At 37.4% G+C, this 19,261-nt stretch overlaps 1 long non-coding RNA gene across 1 annotated transcript; it reads left to right on the top strand.

The window, feature by feature from the left end:
• The first annotated feature begins 3,389 nt into the window (after nt 1-3,389).
• LOC146441631 (uncharacterized) lies at nt 3,390-15,498 on the top strand. The gene is made up of 3 exons (XR_014850459.1): nt 3,390-3,612; nt 12,144-12,213; nt 15,270-15,498. It is a non-coding gene; the product is annotated as an uncharacterized LOC146441631 (long non-coding RNA).
• Nucleotides 15,499-19,261: the final 3,763 nt, after the last annotated feature.

The following is a 19,261-nucleotide window of genomic DNA, read 5'->3' as shown; positions in this document are numbered from 1 at the left end:
AGTAGCAGAAACTGGATGTAGATATGCAGAATGTAACAGCTAATGTGTTTATCTTCTGTTTAACATACTCCAGAATGTGTGTGTGTATTCTTGTACTTATGCAGCTTTCTTTTTATATATCAACATTCATAAATTTCTTTGGAAAGCAGATAAGAAGGAAGATCATGATAAGCCCTGCTTTGGGTATTAGTGATAGAAATTGGTCATGCTGCCAATATAAAGGTATTTAGAGCCTGTGCACCACTGCGGTGCTTATGTTTTCTTCCTCCAAGAAACAGCTGCATGTAGCCTTAGATTAATGGAAATGTGAAAACAACAACCTTTAATTTTATGCAGCTAATATTTCAGAAAATATCAAAGCAGTTGATATAGTATCAAGTGAACTACAGGCTGCAATCTGAGTTACTTTTATCTTTCTATACACAGGAGAAATTTCCAAAACTATCTGTCTGCTTTAAGAAAATGATACAGTACAATATGTAACCATCTTATGAAACTCATTTAACACTGTTGTCTCTGGACATGAAATGAATTTCAAGAATGTAGAGAGAATTAATTCATTTTTGGCTGTTACCATGATTACAGGTCTAGCTGCACAGCTGTTGTCCTTTTGGTCTCTGTAAGTGCATCCACTGAGGTACCAATTTTCAGGCTTTTACCAGAGCTAACCTAGAAATTATCTTAAACATGGCTCATGCATATCTATTGCACTTACTCATATGCAAAAGTCGGTGAACATCAGTGAATACAGTGATCAGTAACCAAACAGCATTTGTTTAAGTGGAGAAATAATGCAGAGAAAAGTGATTTTAAAGGAGGATTCAGCACACAAGACTCTTTAAATTGATGATTCTTTTATAGTGACATGAAGTGGAACAGAATTTTAAGAAAACCTTTAAAATCCTTTGTGGGTGAGTCCCCATATTTTTGTCTATTTTTAATCTGCTTGAGAAAAAGGGAAATGTCTTTAAATTTCAACAGTACTTTTTTGTCCACTGTTCTGCCACAGCAAGTGGGACAAAAGGTGGGTGGATGGATGGATGGATACAACGTAAAATTTTGAACACTAAGAAATCATCTTTGTTTGAATTAATCAATTTGCTTGAAGACTGGCTTACCTCACCAGCACTGAGGTGTTATCCTCTGTTATCTTCTATATAGCTCAGATTAAATCACCTCAATAATTTACTCAGCATATGGTTTTCACCTATGTTTAAAGTGTACACTTAATTCTCTATCAGCTGTATTCTTGATTATAGGTTATATTCTTCAATATATCTTAACTAGATCCCAAAACTGTGGAGATTTTTTTGGGGTTTTTTCTGGATAGGTGGTAACCATTGAAATTTTCAGAGTATGGTGTATATTATTCCTCTAAAAATCTTTACCACTCTGAGAATAACTTGATGCCATGTTTTAGAAAATATGGGTAGACGTTGATGCCAGTGCAGTCATTTCAAAAGGACATTGATTTTTATTTAGATTCCCTGCCCCTCTAAGGACTTAGGTATGTGCTTAGCACTCTCCTTCATGACCATGGACTTTCAAGTATGTGGGACTAAAACATAAGTATATTTAAATGTAGGATTTTTTGTGTCTGTAGTTGGGCCTTGTTTTTAATCTGATCCAGGACAGAAATTTGGTCAATTATTCTATAAACTTATGACAGCACTGATCAGAAGCATGGAAACAAAGAGTGGAATATTACTTAGTTAAATAAATTTTCATGTGTCTTTTGATTTTTGTCATGCTTGGTAATTAGGTTATCAAAGCTATTTACTTGTCAGCAAAATTTGTTTCTTCATGACCTGTCTTATTGTTTTCTATGACTTGAAAAAGAAATCATAATACTAAATTACCTTAAACTGTGATGTTCAAAAGAGCAGGATAAGGCTTTGACTACAAGATTGAGCAGGAAAAGAAAATGGGCTGAGAAATATAGCGTATTACATGAATATATCAATAGTGCAAAAGCAAAGAGCAGGGAGCTGGGGAATCCTAGACTTATTTAGCTTGAAAAAACCCTTTAAGATCATCAAGCACAACCATTAACCCAGCACTTCCTAGTCCACCAGTAAACTATGCTCCTAAAAGCCTCATCTATATGTCTTTTAATTACGTCCAGAGATGGTGATTCCACCACTATCCTTTGGCAGCTTGTTCCAGTGCTTGACAACCTTCCTTTGAAGAAATGTTTCCTAATATAAGATCTAAACCTCCCTTGGTTAAAATTGAGGCCTTTTTCTCTCTTCCTATCACTTGTGACCTGGGAGAAGAGATCAGCCCTCACCTTGCTACAACCTCCTATCAGCTGTAGAGAGCAATAAGGTCTCCCCTGAACCTCCTTTCGTCCAGGGTAAACTCCCTCAGCCACTCCAATCATAACATGTGCTCCAGACCCTTCACCAGCTCCATTGCCCCTCTCTGGACATGCTACAGCACCTTAATGTCCTTCTTGTAGTGAGGGGCCCAAAACTGGACACAGGATTTGGTGTTTGGCCTCACCAGTGCTGAGTACAGGGAGAACATCCTTTCCCTTCTCCTGTTGACCACACTGTTGCTGATAAAGGCCAGGATACCACTGGCCTTCTCAGCCACCTGGGCACAGCTGGATCATGTTCAGCCAGCCATTGACCAGCACCCCCAGGTCCTTTTCCAATGGGCTGTTTTCCAGCTACTCTTCCCCCAGCCTGTAGCACTGCAGGGAGTAGTTGTGACCCAAGTGCAGGACCTGGCACTGTGCCTTACTGAACCTCACAGCGTCAGGCCATGGATCCAGCCTGCCCACAGTCCTCTGTAACTCTTCCGCTCTCCAGCAGAACAACACTCTCACCTAACCTGGTGTTGTCTGTTGGTGGAGATGCACTCAATCCCCTCATCCAGATCATTAGTAAAGTTATGAAACAGGACTGGCCCCGGTATTGAGTCCTGGGGAACCCCACTTATGACCAGCTGCCAGCTGGATTTAACTACATTTATACCTCTCTCTGGGCACAGACATCAAGCAATTTTTGTTTACCTAGGGGAGAGATGATTAATCCACAGTGTGTGGAGCTGAATATAAGGGAAAATATATTTTGTGGGGTTTGAATTTTCTGAATAAATCCTCAGAATTCAGGAGACAGTTGCAGAGTCCATTGGTCAGCCTGTGTAATCTGCCCCCACTGTACCCATCAGAGAGAGTGACTTTTATTTAGTTTTACCAGAGACCATGGAATTTCAGCTTTAGTCTCGTTTAATCCCACGAAGTCTTCCACTGGTGATCATTGGTATCAATCATCAATCATGTTGATAGCTATTAAAATCACAGTACCTTAAAGACTGTGACATAATAGAAGCTTCTTTCTAAAACTCACTCTGGATTCTATTGTTGAGAAGACACACACACCCCCACAACAGAGAGAGACAGGGAAGTTAAAAAGGACTGAGTCTCTTATTGTCCTTTATGTATGAGAAACAGAAAAGCAGAAGGGGAGGCATTAACAAAGCACTAGTGTGAGGGAAAACCTCACCCCTACTCAGTATTAAGCACTTTGAGGAAGGAGTTTGCAACAGAATTCAATGGACAATTAGATACAAGTTAATGGGAGAAGTTACTGATTCACATTTATGGTAATTAAATGACACAAATCTGGCAGGTAGTGGCTATTGTGGATGGGAAAAGTTTCTTTTGTGATTCTATGATTCATTCTTTTAGCATATTTGCAGACTGGGAGATGACAGATTTTCTCATCCTTATCCCCACAGAATTTCTACTCAACATTTTAGTAATTAGGCTGTGGGTAAAAGGTGAGTGAATGTCATCCTTACTGAAAATAGGCAGACCCAAGGGAGGGAAGTAAAGGCAAAGTTTCAACTGTAATGGAAGGATCTTGGACTGAACTTGTCACAAATTTGTAGCTACTTGGAATGAGGCTACTCTCAATTTCTGTAATTAAAACAAAGCAAAAATATAGGAGCCAATAAACACATTTTGTACAGTTTAGCTGCTATACAGGTAGGTATGTGTAGGTATTTTTAGCCATGAACTGACTAATCTTGTGGAAAGGATTCAAATCCAAAGTGACACCAAATGTAGAGAGAAGCAAGAGGAGACTTAGTCCATTTAACCTCACTCCTCCTCTTACCAGAGCTAGCCAAGCTGATATCCATTCCCCAGTCACACACAGTTACAGAGACTGCTCTCGTCCAGTCATCCACTCTGGAAATGCAGGATCTCTTAATTGTAATCATGAGAAAATTAAGTCTTCCTGACTGAACCTTTAGGTCATGTACTCCACAAAAAACAGTAAAACAAACAGCAGTACTCATTTGTGAGTATGGATAGATCACTGTTTTGCAAATTGCCACTGATAGTTTTAACATTTCATAGAAACTCTTAGGACACTGTAATTTTCTGAGATGTTTACTGATCAAAAACCTTAATATGTAATATATATTGTTTGGTTATTTTTAATAATTGTGAAATAATTTGGAAGAACTGTGCGGTGCTTGGTTATTTTCTTCAGAATACTCACAAACGGCTGATCAATATGTCCAAACGGAACATAGTGGAATTTTCACATCATGCAACTCCTCATAAATTTTTTGGTGGTAGTTAGTGCTAGCACAAATTCTATTTAATAGAATATGACTAACATCAGTCAGTGCTTGCAGAATACAAATACATTTATTTAAAAATTACTGTCATTTTTTTTCGTGCAATAGAAATGTACAATGGCTAAGAATTTTTAAACAAACCTGTAGATCTTAAAGGATTCATAAAATTTGTATATAGATTTCAACAGATTCAAAGTATTTATCTTGTCAGTAGTTTCTGCAGTAATAATTTCTGTAAGGAAAGCTTTTGGCTGGCCCTCAATTTTTAAAGTATCAAAACTATCCTATGTATTTAAAGCATTAACATGTATTTTTCTGGAGGTCTTTTGGGGTTGAGTAGGTTGCATTTTGTCCCTTTCTGGACTGGATTCTATCAGCTTTAATCCTGAATTACAACATGGAAGGGGGGGGTGGCTTTTTTTTTTCCTTTCATAGTTAGTGCTGCTTTTGGAATTGATACTGCCTGCTTAGATTACTCTGAAGCTACAGTTAGAAAATACCTAAATATAAAATAGATGCATGAGTGCATCTTGGGATGGTGGTATTATGGATGGAGAGCTGTCATCACATCCTTCACAATTACATTATCATGTGCTCCTGTGGTGTACACCTGTGGCTTGTTGGCAAGGCATTTAATTCTAAGGACTATTGAACACCATGCATTTTCATAGGGAATCAGTGCAAAGTTATTTAACACAGGTGTTTCTGTAATTGTTATACATTGGGAGATTCACAGTGCTCAGCAGCCTCCAAAATTACACCCTCCACCTGCATGGTGAAGTCTAACAATACCTCACTGATGCTGCTAATAAGCCATGTTGTGCTCAAGTTAGGCATCTGTGTGTGTTTATGCTGAACTGCAGTTCAAATGTGCTGCAATGAAATACTTCAGGTATTTTATTATTTATAATATTTCCAAAAATTCCTTCTCTTAAAGGCCCAGTACCTAGATGAGTCTTTTTGGGGTTTTTTTATCAAGATGTTTCCAGTCCTCCTGGCTGTGGACTTTAAGAAGTCAAGCAAATTTTGCCACATTCAAGCAATATTGTGTCAGGAAATGTTGGGGTGACTTTGGTTCTTTATAAGATCAAACATTTTGAAATGCATATAATTTTGGATTGTAAAAGTATCAGCTGTGCTGATTTTATTTGTGTGTGTGGGGGGGAGTGGGTTGGTTTTGTTTGGTTGGGTTTTTTTAAATAAAGGTAAAGTTCTTTCCACTTTTGTGAAAGCTTATATTTGAAAACAGGGATTCTAACCAGACATTCAACTTCACAATGGGGAAAACAAGTGCTTCCCTTGAGATCCACCAGGCACTGCAGAGTGATCAGTTCACCTGACAAGCAGAATCTGTGAAAAACAGGATTCTGATGCACCATTGATAGATTTGGTAGCTCACATCTCACCTGCAATTAGCCAGAGGGAGCTGTATTATTTCTTGGGCCCTTGCTTTGCAGAAGGTGATGCTGGGTAGCTATACCTTGTTTCTATGGAACGTGCTAGATTCTAGTACCCACAGATTTGGAAACATACCTCCCTCAAACTTTTCCTTGTCTCTGTTGCGTAGCTTTTGCTATGTATTAACAAAGGCAGGGACAGACTGAATTATGAGTTACAGTATGCACACCACTCAGCCACTGACAATTGTTTCTTTTTCACTTTTCACAGTATCTGAATGGATTTCGGAGAGAGAAGTAAAACTGGCATCTGATAAGCCAATTATACATATAACCACAGTGGTGCTAGGCTTTTTAAACTGAAGTTTATATGTATTTCCTTTTTGGGAAAGATTGGGTCTTTGCTGGTTTTGGATTTTTGTTTTTGTTTCCTTAGCCTTAGTCTTAGAAACAGCCAAGTGAAGTATACCCAAAACTTTTACCAGAAGTTGAAACACTAGAGGTTTGGCAAAGTTCTGTTTTGCTAAGCAGGAGGCCATGAGAAGTGTCAGGCAATTAAAAGAAGTGGTGCTAAGCTGATTTGTTCCAGTTTTACTCCTGCTTCCCAGTTGTGTAACTATTGATTTCCCTGTAGCTAACACTGTAGCTAAATTAAATTAGTTGAAATTTAAATGAAAAAAAGAAAAAAATTGAACTACTATCAAGAGCTAAAATTTCAAAGAATTGCAGAGAATCTGGTCCAATGTGAGAGCTGATATTTCAAGGACTATCATAGCAAGGCTGGCAGAAGGCCAACATGGATCAGCAAGGAACTCCTTATTGAGCTTAATGACATAAAGGAAGAACAGAGAAGCTGGAAGCAGGAATAAGGTAGAAATACAGAAGCATTGCCCAAGCATGCAGGGATGGAGCTAGGAAAGCCAAAGCTCGACTGGAACTGGAACTTGTGAGGGCTGTCAAGGACAGCCAGGAAGGTTTCTATAAGCACATTGGCACCAAAGGAAGGTGGAAGAAATGTGGGACTGCTTCTCAGTGGGAATGGAAAGATAGTGACAAATGATATGGAGAAAGCCAAGGTATCCAGTATTGGTTTACCTCATTTACCTCACTGGTTAGGTTTGCCCATGTGCCTCCCAGATCCTCAGGTCTGTTAATGGAGTCTGTGGGAGAAAACATTACCAACAATAAGAGGTAAGATCAAGTGAAGATGCAGTTAAGCCATGTGGACAAGCACAAGGTCAAGGGACAGACAGGATGCACACAAGGGTGCTGGGGGAGTTAGCTGATATCTTTGTGAGGCTGCTGATAATTTGAAAAAGTAAAAAAATGCCACCATCTTGAAAATGGGGAAGAAGGAGGATCTACAAAACGACAGTCGTATCAGCCTCACCTCATGTCCTGGGAAATCCTCCTTAACAAACTGGATTGTTATAGAGTGCACTTCCCATATATTTCTGGACAACGGTGGCCTGAAGAAAGGCTGGAGGATGGGGATGCTGTTCAAGGGACCATACCAGCAGAGAAAGGAGATCACAAGAACAGAATGAAGTTCACTTTGGATAAACATATACTTCTGCACCTGAGATGGACTAAAATCATGCAGGACTACAGTCTTGGTGTTGGCTGGCTAGAATTCAGCTTTGCAGAATGCAGGACCCAGGTTTCTACATGGAAAATCAGTTGAACTGGAGGAGCCAGCGCTGCACCCTTGCAGCAGTGAAGGCCATCCATGTGCTTGGCTGGCCTAGCAGTAGAACAGCCAACAGTTCAAGCAGTGGATTTTGTGCCCCACTCAACTCTTGTGAGATCAAATGTGAAGTACTGAATTCAGCTTGGAGATTTTCAGTACAACCCATCAATTTACCACTGGGCCAATACAGAAAGATGAAGCCAGGCTGTTCTCAGAAGTTCACAGCAGAAGCAGAAGAGGAAATGGACACAAGGTGGAATGGGAGAATTCTTACTGGGTACAAGGGCAACATTTTCATTTTAACAGTGGTCAATCATGTAGATCTGGAGAATCTGTGGGATTTCTTGTCTTGGAGATATTAAACTCAGCTGGACACTATCGTGAGCAATCTGATCAGTGTTTTCACCCATCAGCCTTGGGTGAGACAAGGCTGGATGGTCTCTGGAAGTCCCTTCCAACCTATGTTTTACTAGGATTCTGTAGAAATACTTTAGACAAATTTTATATTCTGTGGTAGGAATTGTGCTCACAGCGACAAGATGTAGATTTACTTTAATTCTATTGTAAAATTGAACTACTCTATATTTTACAGGTAATAGAAAATATACCATGATTCTCTTGAGCAGAATACATTGCCTTAACACCTAAATTCCTGGATAGCATTAAATCTTTATGACATTAAGGTCTGCTAAGATATTCCAGAATGCTGACCATCCAGAAGCTGGCGCCTTTATAGAATATATTTTTTCAAATACTCTGTGTGATTTTTTTTTAATAAGGCTTTACCAAATACACTATTAACAGAATGGTAAGAAATTAAAAAATTAGGAAAAAAAAAAGAATGTATATCTGTCTAGTCTGAAATGATGTTTTAGTAAAAATACTTAGAAGCAGCAGCCATATCAAGGAAGGAGGGGAAAAAAAATGTAAAATACACAGCCATAGCCAAAAGTGTAAAACTAAAAAATAAAAAAAAATAGAATAAACTTAAACCAATGCCAAACACCTCCTAGGCTTTCTGGAGCAGAAAGAAAGAAAGCCAAGGAGTGCATTTTTCATGGGAATGAAAACAATTACAGAGCATTTTTTTTAGGTATAAAAGCATAGTCTTCTAAGATCAGAATTAATCTTGATGTAGTTCAACTGAAGGCCCTAAAGTTGCATCAAGGAACAATGAGTACATTCTTAAGCACACCATCCAGTTGTTGCTTTTCTAATTTGTTCATTCTGTTAAAAAAAGAAACAATCCTGACTCCTGAGCCTCCTCTAGTGTTCTAAAAATAAAAGAAAGTCATATATACTCAAATCAAAGTACAGCAAGGTACAGAGTCATTGATGAATCTTTCCAGGGAGATATTCTTTAGCCTACACCTTTTCTTTTTTTTTTTCCCTTGATTTTCATGGTGCAAAATGAAAATTTCCAATTGGATCCATATACTTATGTTTCTCTGTGGTTTTGACCAGTAAAAAATGTAATAGCTCAGCACTGTTTTTTTCACAAACACTAGCAATGGTGTTTGAAAATACAAGAAGAAAACAAGCAGATCCCCCACTCCACTTTCTTGTGCCTTAGCAGTTAGCTAGTTACATTTATCTTGCTCATGCTCAGTCATCAAAATAAAAGAAACCATTTGTTAAGGTAGTTGATATTTTTACCTGGGTCCTGAATAATCTATCCAATTTTGCTAAATACCTTAAAAGCATGCCACACTCCAATATTTCTTTCATATTTCATTATATACCTCATCAGTGTTTTAAATGTTTTTTCCAGTAAATTGTTTGTGCAGTGACAACAGTATTAAATCAATGCATCTTTTTATGACCATACACTTTTACTGCCGATTTTAATTCTGCCTGACTTTTTTTTTTTTTTTAATGTATGAATTCAGTAGAAAAGCAGTCAGAGTTTTTTAGGTAAACATTAAGCTATAGATGTGTGTGTGTATATGTATGTAATTCATAAGGAATTGACGTGATAATTGTGTTCTTTGCATACTCACTGTTAGTCTTCATGACAAAAGACAGAAAATAAGAGGGACTATGTTTCTTGGAAAATAAGGAACATTCATAGACTGCCATGTATCCTTTGTAGTTCTGATGATGTCATTTGAATGAGGACTTATTTCAAAGACACCAATATTATTAAAGCCCTTTTTCTTTATATTCTTTAATTTCCATTTTCTACACCACAACAGATATCAGTTTGGACTCTTGTATAACATTTAAATATAACATTTTACTCATCTAGGCACAGAGGAAGGAAATATAATTCTGCCTTAATTTGAATTTAGAAGAAATTAACCCCCTCCCCAAATCCCAAATCAAACTAAGAAATAACATAATTATAGAGCTATTCTCCTAGCTGTACAGTGGGGAAATCAATATGAATACTACTGAAGTCTTTCCAGCCAAACTAAAACAGCAGCAGCACCATGTAACATGTGTAATTAAACAATCACAGTTTTATGTTTCTCATGGCAAAGCTACAATTTATCAAAGCAAGAATTTGGAGGAGTTTAAGTCCTTTTTCTTCTCATATGAAACTAAATGTTTACTTTTAATGTACTTCCATGTAAAAAGTGATTCCCTAAAGTCACAGTTAGCAAGAAACAAGTGTAACTTATCTTTTTTCCCAGGAAAAGGCAGGGGGGAAGAAGCATTATCAACTGTTACTTTGATATGAAAAGTCATCTGAACTGAAAATAATTCATGGCTAATAAACTGTGTAGTCAAGGTCAGGGTAAGGCTGTCTTTAGAGTTTTAACTATGATGAATTTACTCTTCATCTCCTCCCAAAAGTCAAAAACAACCTTACATTACCTTGAAGTAGCAGTGGAGTTAGCTTTAAAATACTGTTCTGTCTGAATTTTAGACCAGGTGGCCAAAAAGATAATATGATAACTTCAGGAAAGAATTTCCTACTCCTTCATGCTTTCTGAGCTGATTCATTGTCTCTGCCTTAAAAGCTGACAGGTTAAACAGGAACAATACTAGTGGGAGGAAAGAAAGAAAAGAAAGAGTAGAGATGATATTTTTATGCAACACAGTGTCATATCAGAAAGAAGGTTCAGGCTCCCAACCTAAAATCCTGGTATATCTGGGGAAGTGGGAAGTTTTATACTTCAGGAAAGATTCTCATACCCATGACAGAGCCATGATACCTTGCCCCTCTCCCAGAGAGAAGTGTGACTTGGGGTGACTAAGAAATGTCAAGCAGTTTCAGAGTAATAGTCTGCCTCATTTATAAATTTAAAATTGGGTCTTCTCTTTGAATGTCTAATGCTTTCCAAAATCTGCTGGAATTTTAAAGTATACTTTATAAATTTTTAAGCATTGTGTAAAACTTTCCATGACAGCTGGAAAATAAAGAACCAATGTATGCTTAAGATATTAAGCTAGCAATTTCCCATCAGAAAAAATTCATCAAACTTTCTATGAGGCAAAGACATAAGTCTTCTGTGATAGCTCACAGCAAATTCAGATACAAAGCTGATGTTTAGGGTAAGTATGGCTATTGATTAAAATCAGGTTTTCACATTTAGGTGTTTCTCTTTTAGGTTGCAAATGGTTTGCAAAAATATTACCAGGGTTTCTTTCCAGGATAAAGTTTATTATTTGTTGCATTGTATACTATAGTGCTTTTCATTTCAGTGAGTGATATTTGGCTTATTTTTAATGTTTTGTTGCAGAATTTAATCTTTAATAGTAGAATAACAAATAGGAATAATAATGGCATACTGTACATTTGCAGCATGAAATTTATGAAACTTTGGAGATCTAATAGTAATGTGCAGTTTGAGAACACTAGCTAATTGAATGTGGATGCATTGAAAAGCAAACAGATGCATTGGTCAAGGTATACAAATCAAGAGAAATGTATCTGAGCAAATTATTCTGCCTGTTCTGTTGTTTTCTTGTTATAAAATAAACAGACTAATGACCTAATACATGTGGAAGGCACATTTCTTGATGTACCTGAGAACTGAAAATTAAATAATACCCCACAGCTCTTATCAGAATCAATGATATGGAAAAGGTTGGTTGCACTATTACATCTTGGTAGATAGCAATAAATTCTGTAACCACTGTGAACTCTCTTCTGCAAACTTGTGACCACCCACATTGCTCCTACTCTGTAACAATGGAATACAGAGCAAAGCCAGGCAATCTGTTTCCACAGCTACTTCTCTTGCCTATTACAGTGAGCACAAATCATCAAAGTCAAGTTTTTCTGCGAACTTTGCAATGTCTTCTGTGCTTTTCCTTTGTTACTTGCTGGGAAATTGCATATTTTCTGAGGTTGTTTTTCCTAGAATGTCTGCTTTGAGGAGAGTAAAAGTGGGAACAATATACATTTGGAGCAATGAAGACCATCTTTATTGCTGGGGAGGTAAAAGTGAGGAAAGGCATGAATTGCTCTGATAATAGGTTTATGGCAACTATGTTCTACTCTGCAGGGTAGTCATCTGCCCCACTAAAGGAACTCAGGGAAGTACAGTCAGAGGAATACTGGATTGGGAGGAAGAGGTAAGGAATAAGCTACTCCAGCCAAAATCTTTTCACTTAAATATCAACAGAAAAGTTAAAATAGAATAGGCTGTTTCAATTGAAAAGGTCAATGATCATCTAGTCCTATGCATATTGCAGCAACTATAACCATTCTGCTCAAAATAAGACCACATAATTTTAAAGAGAGTATGTAGGAAAACAGGGCATATTTTCATTTGTTTAGGTCTCAGCATAAAATGCATTTGCTTTCCATGTGCCTAAAATATATCTCATCAGTTCTTACATCCTGTCTGGACAATCAGTAGTAGATTCGCAGTACAACATCTTTGTTTTCCATCCTCCTAATCCTCACCCAGAGGATCTCAACCACATCATCTCTAACTGTAAGGGCAGTGCAATCAAACACCTCCCTTAAGAATAGTGGAACACCTCCACCTTGCCTGCCCTGCCTATCCCTCCTGAATTGCCCATAGCCCTCCATTCCACCGAATCTCACTAATACCTATGCTATTGCAGCTCTGGCAGCTGGCCAACACTTTCAGTTCATCCTGTTTGTTTCTCATGCTGCCTGCACTGGTGTACAAGCACTTCAGATAGGCTTCTGAGACATTTGTGCTCCTGAGGACATTGTAAATGTTCCCACTAGCTTTACAGCCCCAGGTAATGTGATGCCAACCCTTGGCTTCCCTACAGCAACCCTGTTGGTATTCCCTTCCCACACTGGGTCTAGCTTAAAGCCCACTTTAAGGATCAGTCCTGACAGCTTATGTCCAAAGAGCCATTTTCCCCACCAGTGCAGGTAGATCCTGTCAAACCCCAGCATAACTTATCCTACCAAGTCTCTTCAATGGTTTGAAACCCCAAAGTTATTGTGGAGATAAATTTCATATCACCTGCTGTAGCAATGGATGCTGATGACTTCAGCTTCCTCATACAAAGGTGAGACCTCAGCAGATGGGAATGTTTTAGCTGGACAAAATGATGCTTTTCATTTCAGGTGATATGCTGGGCTGAGGCAATAAAGAATATATTAGCCTTTTGCATTTGGCAAAGTAAGGAAATTACGTTACATTATCTAACTACATTTTCTGTAGCTATGAACTCCTGTCACCTGCAGAGACACATGCTATTTGCACTGTCTTAAAATGCTATCCAAACTTTGGGCTTTTCATGGTGGAGATGACAGATTATTAAAAAATTAGATTTTACCAATTTTATTGTATGTGAACTGAAAGAAAGGAGCCATCCTCACATTGCCCAGCTACAGGAAAGGTCAGCTGAAGTTTGCATCTGGTGTTTGAGTAGTGCTTGGCATTCTTTTCTTACCCTCTCTCTGCTCCATAAATCATCGCACACAGAAAGGTCAGGAACAGAGAGGAGGTAAGATACCAGCTAAATAAGGAGCAAAAGATTCCTCTCCTTCTGGAAATCATCAGAGCAGAAAGGGAATTTCTAGAATCTTTTTGAGATAGGAAAGAAGACCTGAGATAGTTAAAATATTTGGACTACACACTGCACAATTCAATTGCTTGGAATCAGCTCATATCCTTGAATAAATAAAGGAATTAGCTTTGTGTAAAGCTGTCCAAAGACAGAGAATAGTTACAGCTGACATTTTTTGTTTTAATCTGCTCTTGCAGCATGTGTTTTCCCCTTCCCTCACCCTTTTCCTTGATCCAGCCTGGCTTTTGCTTGTTTTCTTGAATATGGGAAAGAACAGAGCAGAATTTAAGAAAGGACAGTTGTTGCCATTTTCTTCACCTGCCACAATAATTTTAAATCAGATATTTTTAGACTTCTACCTTCTTCAAAGAGATTGAGCCAAAATTGACCTCTAAATTTTATATCACATAACAACAGGATGCCTTCAGGGAAAAAAGTGACAATGAAAAACAGACTTTCCTTTGTTTGTCTCCTTGCTAATTTTGGTTTATTATTTCAAATTAGTGAAAATTTTGCTAAATAATGTTGTTGGACAGTTTGGAGCAGAAGCTGATACCAAACTCAGGATGATTTCACCAAAGCTGTGAGCCTCAAACATTTTGCTCATACAAACTGGGCAACTTCTTATAGAAATTTTTAGTGTAATGGGAATCTGCCTGATTTCCTGACCTTTTGCAGACATTTCTCCTGTTCTATGAATAATATCAAAGTGGTCAAACAAGAAAAACTTTAAAGAAATTATTATGTCTATGCTTATTTTAAAAAAGAATGAACTACCTTATATCCACAGCCTTTTCACAGTGACTTTTATGGGCAATCTAACTCATATCCAACAAATACCAGTGTAACCTTGACTAGATATTCACAAGCTTAAGTTCAGGGACTTGAAATCTTGATCATTCCATTCATGGTTTTATACCTTTTTGTAATGACATATCCTTAGTCCTGCTTAAAGAATTTATGTGGTGAAGGAAGAAAAACATTTTAATATGACTAGAGTGTGCCTGATAGTAAGGTTGGAAGCACTAAAAGATCGTTCTCTGTTCACATCACTATTAAACTGCCCTATCCTATTGCTTTGGAAAAAATATGAACAATTTTTGAGAGGTGTGGACCTGATGAGAAGTCTCACAATGACTTCCTTTTGTTTGCAAATGTGGCAGAAGACTTTCTTTTAATCAGCACAAGTTATAATAATGATAAAAGAATATAAATATTTATTAAACCCCATTTTTATTTGGCTTCAACAAAATTCTTATTGTCACTTCAGAATATAAATAGCCTGTAAGAGTCCAAATTTGGAACCTGTTACATTGAGTGCTGAGAAAATGTGCAATGTGAACAAATGTGCAGAAGGGAAGACAGAAAACAAATGTTTCCAATAGAAAATTTTAAGACCTTTTTCCATAATGAGACCTGTGAAGAACTTACACAGAACACAGAATTCACCCAATTATGTATGCTCTTTTAGAGACCATACATGCAAATTAAGTACTTTGAATGTATGCATGTATAGATTGGTAAAATATATTAAGATATGTTCTAGATAAATTAATAGGCACTGATGAACAGAGATTGTTTTAGAAGATTTAATTGACTTTGTAATTTGTCCTCCTGGCCTTTCTCCTTAGAAGAACTTCCTGAAAGAACAGCAGAGAGTTGTAAACAAGGTTTGATTAGCACGTAAGCTGGAATAATTAAATTCTTACACTGAGAAAAATCAAAATGTGTAGGTGAGGGAGAGCAGAAAATTTGAAAAACAAAACTTGCAAGCCACTATTTCCCTTTGTGCTTTCTTTTTCCACGTCAGGTTCTTAATTTCAGACTTAATACACAAAAATTCCCTGATTACAACAAACCTCAGTGCTCTCTAACCCCAGAAAAAAAGCTCTTTTCATCACCTGCAAGCTGCAGCTCTGATCCCTTTGCAAAGGTTTTTGTCTTTAGGTATCAGACTGCTAGGTCCCAGATGAGATTTTTTTCCAGCTCCATACCTCTCAAAGCTGGAAGGTGCTCTCCCAGAGACGCATTTGTCTTCCCTCTCATTCTCGGCAGCATCACTGCTTCCCTCCAGGGGCTTCTATCAATACTCTGTTGATAACACTTTGAGAATAAAGGAATAAATTCACTAACAGGTTGCATTGTCGACATGAACATATTTAGAAAAGCTTTTCCTTAATTTCTCCTGGAATTTCTCAGAGGAATTATATAAAGAGCACAGTTTACCTTTTCTTAGACAGGCAACCCTGTCTTAAAGGAATGTGAATCCCTAGCTCAAATGAACTGTCCCTTGTGAGCAGTCTTTAACAGGCTCAGGAAACGTTAACTGCCCATTCTGCAGAACATATTTGGAATATCATGACAAAAATCATTTTGACACTGCTGTTTACGCTACGTATTAGGTGAGGAAGAATTCTGGTTCTGCACCAACATTCAGCTGAAGGAACAAATCTATTAATACTTCCTTTCAGACATCTTCTTCTTCCTTTTAAGCAAAAAGGTTGCACAGGCACTGAAGTAGTCACAATTCTGTTCTGGGGATGTTCTCTTTGTTTTTTCATTTCACTGGCAAGAAATTATCTAGCTGCCAAGATACACTGCAGAACAAAAAGTGGTGCAAAAATTCAGGAAAAGAACAGATGCCAGTGCTGTGGGGCAAGTATAATGATTATCAGATACTCAGCTAAATGATTTAGGTTATAATAAACAGTCATTGAGAAAAAAAAAAAAAACCAGCAAAATTATACTTCCTATATTTTCTATATTTTGACTGGAAAAATTAGAAGCAGCTAAGCACAAAAGTTGGAAGGAAGATTTGCAGTTCTTCTATTCAACATTGTTTTTTAATTTTTCTCCTTTTATATCTGAAAAATATGAAGAAATAGAAAACCTAATCCTTTCAATCAGCAAAGTGTGTGTGGCTGAATATCCGGGGGAAAGAGGATGCAACAATTAGGCAACTCATTTTAACCTTCTAAGCTAAGATCATTTATGCAAAGCCCCTGCCTGAAATGAATTTTCAAGGCTGACTATTTAAAGATTAGCAGTAGTTTAAAAATGAAAGATTTGGCAGAATCCTTGCTGCACAGAACACAAGAATTATGATATGAGTAAAGACTAGGAAAATAGAGAGCATTCAATGTTTTAAACCAAAACAGAGGAAACAACAGCTTGAAAGGATGGGAAGTGCATTTTAGTGGATATTACTTAAGGTTTCCTTTTCTGGGGGGTGTTGAGGTTTTTTGTACAATGCAGTGTATTACTCTGCTTGTGCTGTGGAAGACAGAACACAAAACCAGCTCAGAAGTAAGGCATAGCTCACAGCAGCCTGACTTGAAACTCCAAGCATTATGAGGGCTATGACTGAATTAATCAATTGATCATCCCCCTCTGGCTTCTTTGCACACTCACTTGTCTTACACCATATGAAGATTAGTGCAGGAGAACATGTTATCTTTTCCATTTTATTATCTCATTTGTTCCAGCTGTATCACACACTGAGTGCTTCCTACAGTTTTGCATGTTGAAAGGACACTTATGTTAATGTAGGCACGCTTGTACAGACCAGACTTCATCTCTGTAGTTGTGTCAGGACTCCTCCAAGATAAACTTTGTCAAATGAATGGATAATTAAGGAAAAACAGAGGCATTGTTTATACAGCTCAGTGGTATTTTCTTACATATTTTACAGGGGAATTCAACTAAGTTCACCTTCAGAGCAATCTGAAAATCATTGGGGCTCATAGTAGGCTCCCTTCAAACACAATAGAATTGCAGTTAAAGGAATTTTGAAAGCTGAATTTCATTTTGTGATCCTTTTTATTTATTTACTCTAAAAATATGTTCTTGAAAATGTAAGAAACTATTATTGTTTGTTTAAGTTTTGTTTTTGTTTTTTATTTTAAAGTAGAGAGGTTAAATGAATGACTATTCTATTCATGCTGCTTCTGTTTGATCTCCTACTTTAACTCCCTGTAGCAAAAAAAAAAAAAGAAAAAAAGAAAAGAAATCCAAAACCTATAGTGTTCCCATGGGAAACAAAAGCTTGAAAAGAAGCAGCAACATGTTGGTAATAAAAAAATTTCAAAGGACCATATTTCAAGCTGTGGGAGTGCAAGGAACATCATTTCTTATATAAAATGCACATCATCTCCTGTGAATGGCAGCTCAGGAGACTCTGTATGCTCCTCTCCTACTTCATAGGAATTATCTAGCAGATATAAATGAAGGCAGTTTTGATAACTAACTTAATAAATTCCAAAGAGTAAGGGTGGGCAGCTCAAGCTGACATTTTAAAATTTCATGAGGGAGGGTGATGGGTGAGAAAAGGAGGAATGTCAGTTTTTCTACAGACAGAAACTTAATTTCTTCAGCTGGGATGAATTCCAAGCAGACTTACAGCATTTTTACAATCCTTCTATTTCTTACACAAAGCAAACAATTTGTTTCTGTTTACTTAAGCACATAGAGATGAAAAAAAATCCAGAGGCTTATAAGACCACAGCTGTCTGCTTTTCAAATGCTGGTTCAACACTGTGATGAAGGGTAGTGTTGTTTGCTTTCTGTGCATTGCAGGTTAAAATGAAACAGGTTGTTAGCAGGACATAATTTCTCTGGGGATGGTGCTTCCTAGTTGAACTAAAAGATAAATAAAAATTCATAGTTCATTTAATTTATTTTTCCTGTATCCCAAATACTTTGATATTTACTCTAAATCAGGGCTTGAGTCCATAGACCTTTAAATCAGGCAATACGATTCTTCAAAATTATAAGTAATTAAGAGTAAATTTATGGCATATTAAGTTCTCTTTTAATTTCCCTTCTTCATATATTTTAAAGGCTTAGTGCTCTGAATCACTACTTTCGTCATTTTGCATTACCCAAGTCTGTAGGCCTGACATTGATGGTCTTGATTCATGCCACCATTTCCAGTGTCTTCATTAAGATTACTTGACCAATTAAAAGCTGATTACATGAATAGGGCTTGTTATACCATCCTGTTTCCACTCACCTTGTTGTTTCTTCCTTTTGCACTCTTTGTTTCCTCTATCCACATGGAATTCTGTCTCAGTCAGCATAGGAAGGTTCTCAGCAGAGTTCTTTGCAGCACTGTTTATTCAACTCTATAGCCTAGGCTATGATTAGGTGAAAGGAAGAGCTCTTTCACTATGAGGGTTATGAGACACTGGAACAGGTTGCCCAGAGAAGTGACAGATGCCCCATTTTTGGAAGTGCTCAAGGCCAGGCTGGATGGCACTCTGAGAAACCTGATCTAATGAAAGGTGTCCCTGCTCACAGTGGGGTGGGAAGAGGATGGGAAACAGACAATCTCTGAGGTCCCTTCCAACCAAAACCATTTTGATTCTATGCTTTCATCTGATTTGTTCAGCTCAAGACCTGAGCAAGGGTAATCTTAAATGAGACTGGCCTGTCATTTGCATAGAATATAGTACTTAATCCTTGAAAAAGTTAGGTGAAGAGAGACCAACCTTTCCAAACTGGACCATGCTTGTAATCTTACATAAAATTTTATGTATGTCCAGGTGAACAAATGACATCTTGAGGTATGAATGCAACTATGTAGCTCCAAAAAACTTTATTGCCAAGGAGACTTGGCACCCAA

Source organism: Lichenostomus cassidix, chromosome 2 (genome assembly GCF_008360975.1).
Source record: "Lichenostomus cassidix isolate B80296 chromosome 2, HeHo_3.0, whole genome shotgun sequence".
In the NCBI taxonomy this organism is placed as follows: Eukaryota; Metazoa; Chordata; class Aves; order Passeriformes; family Meliphagidae; genus Lichenostomus; species Lichenostomus cassidix.
The sequence above is the reverse complement of the archived record's forward strand: the minus strand, read 5'-3'. Positions and strand labels throughout refer to the sequence as shown.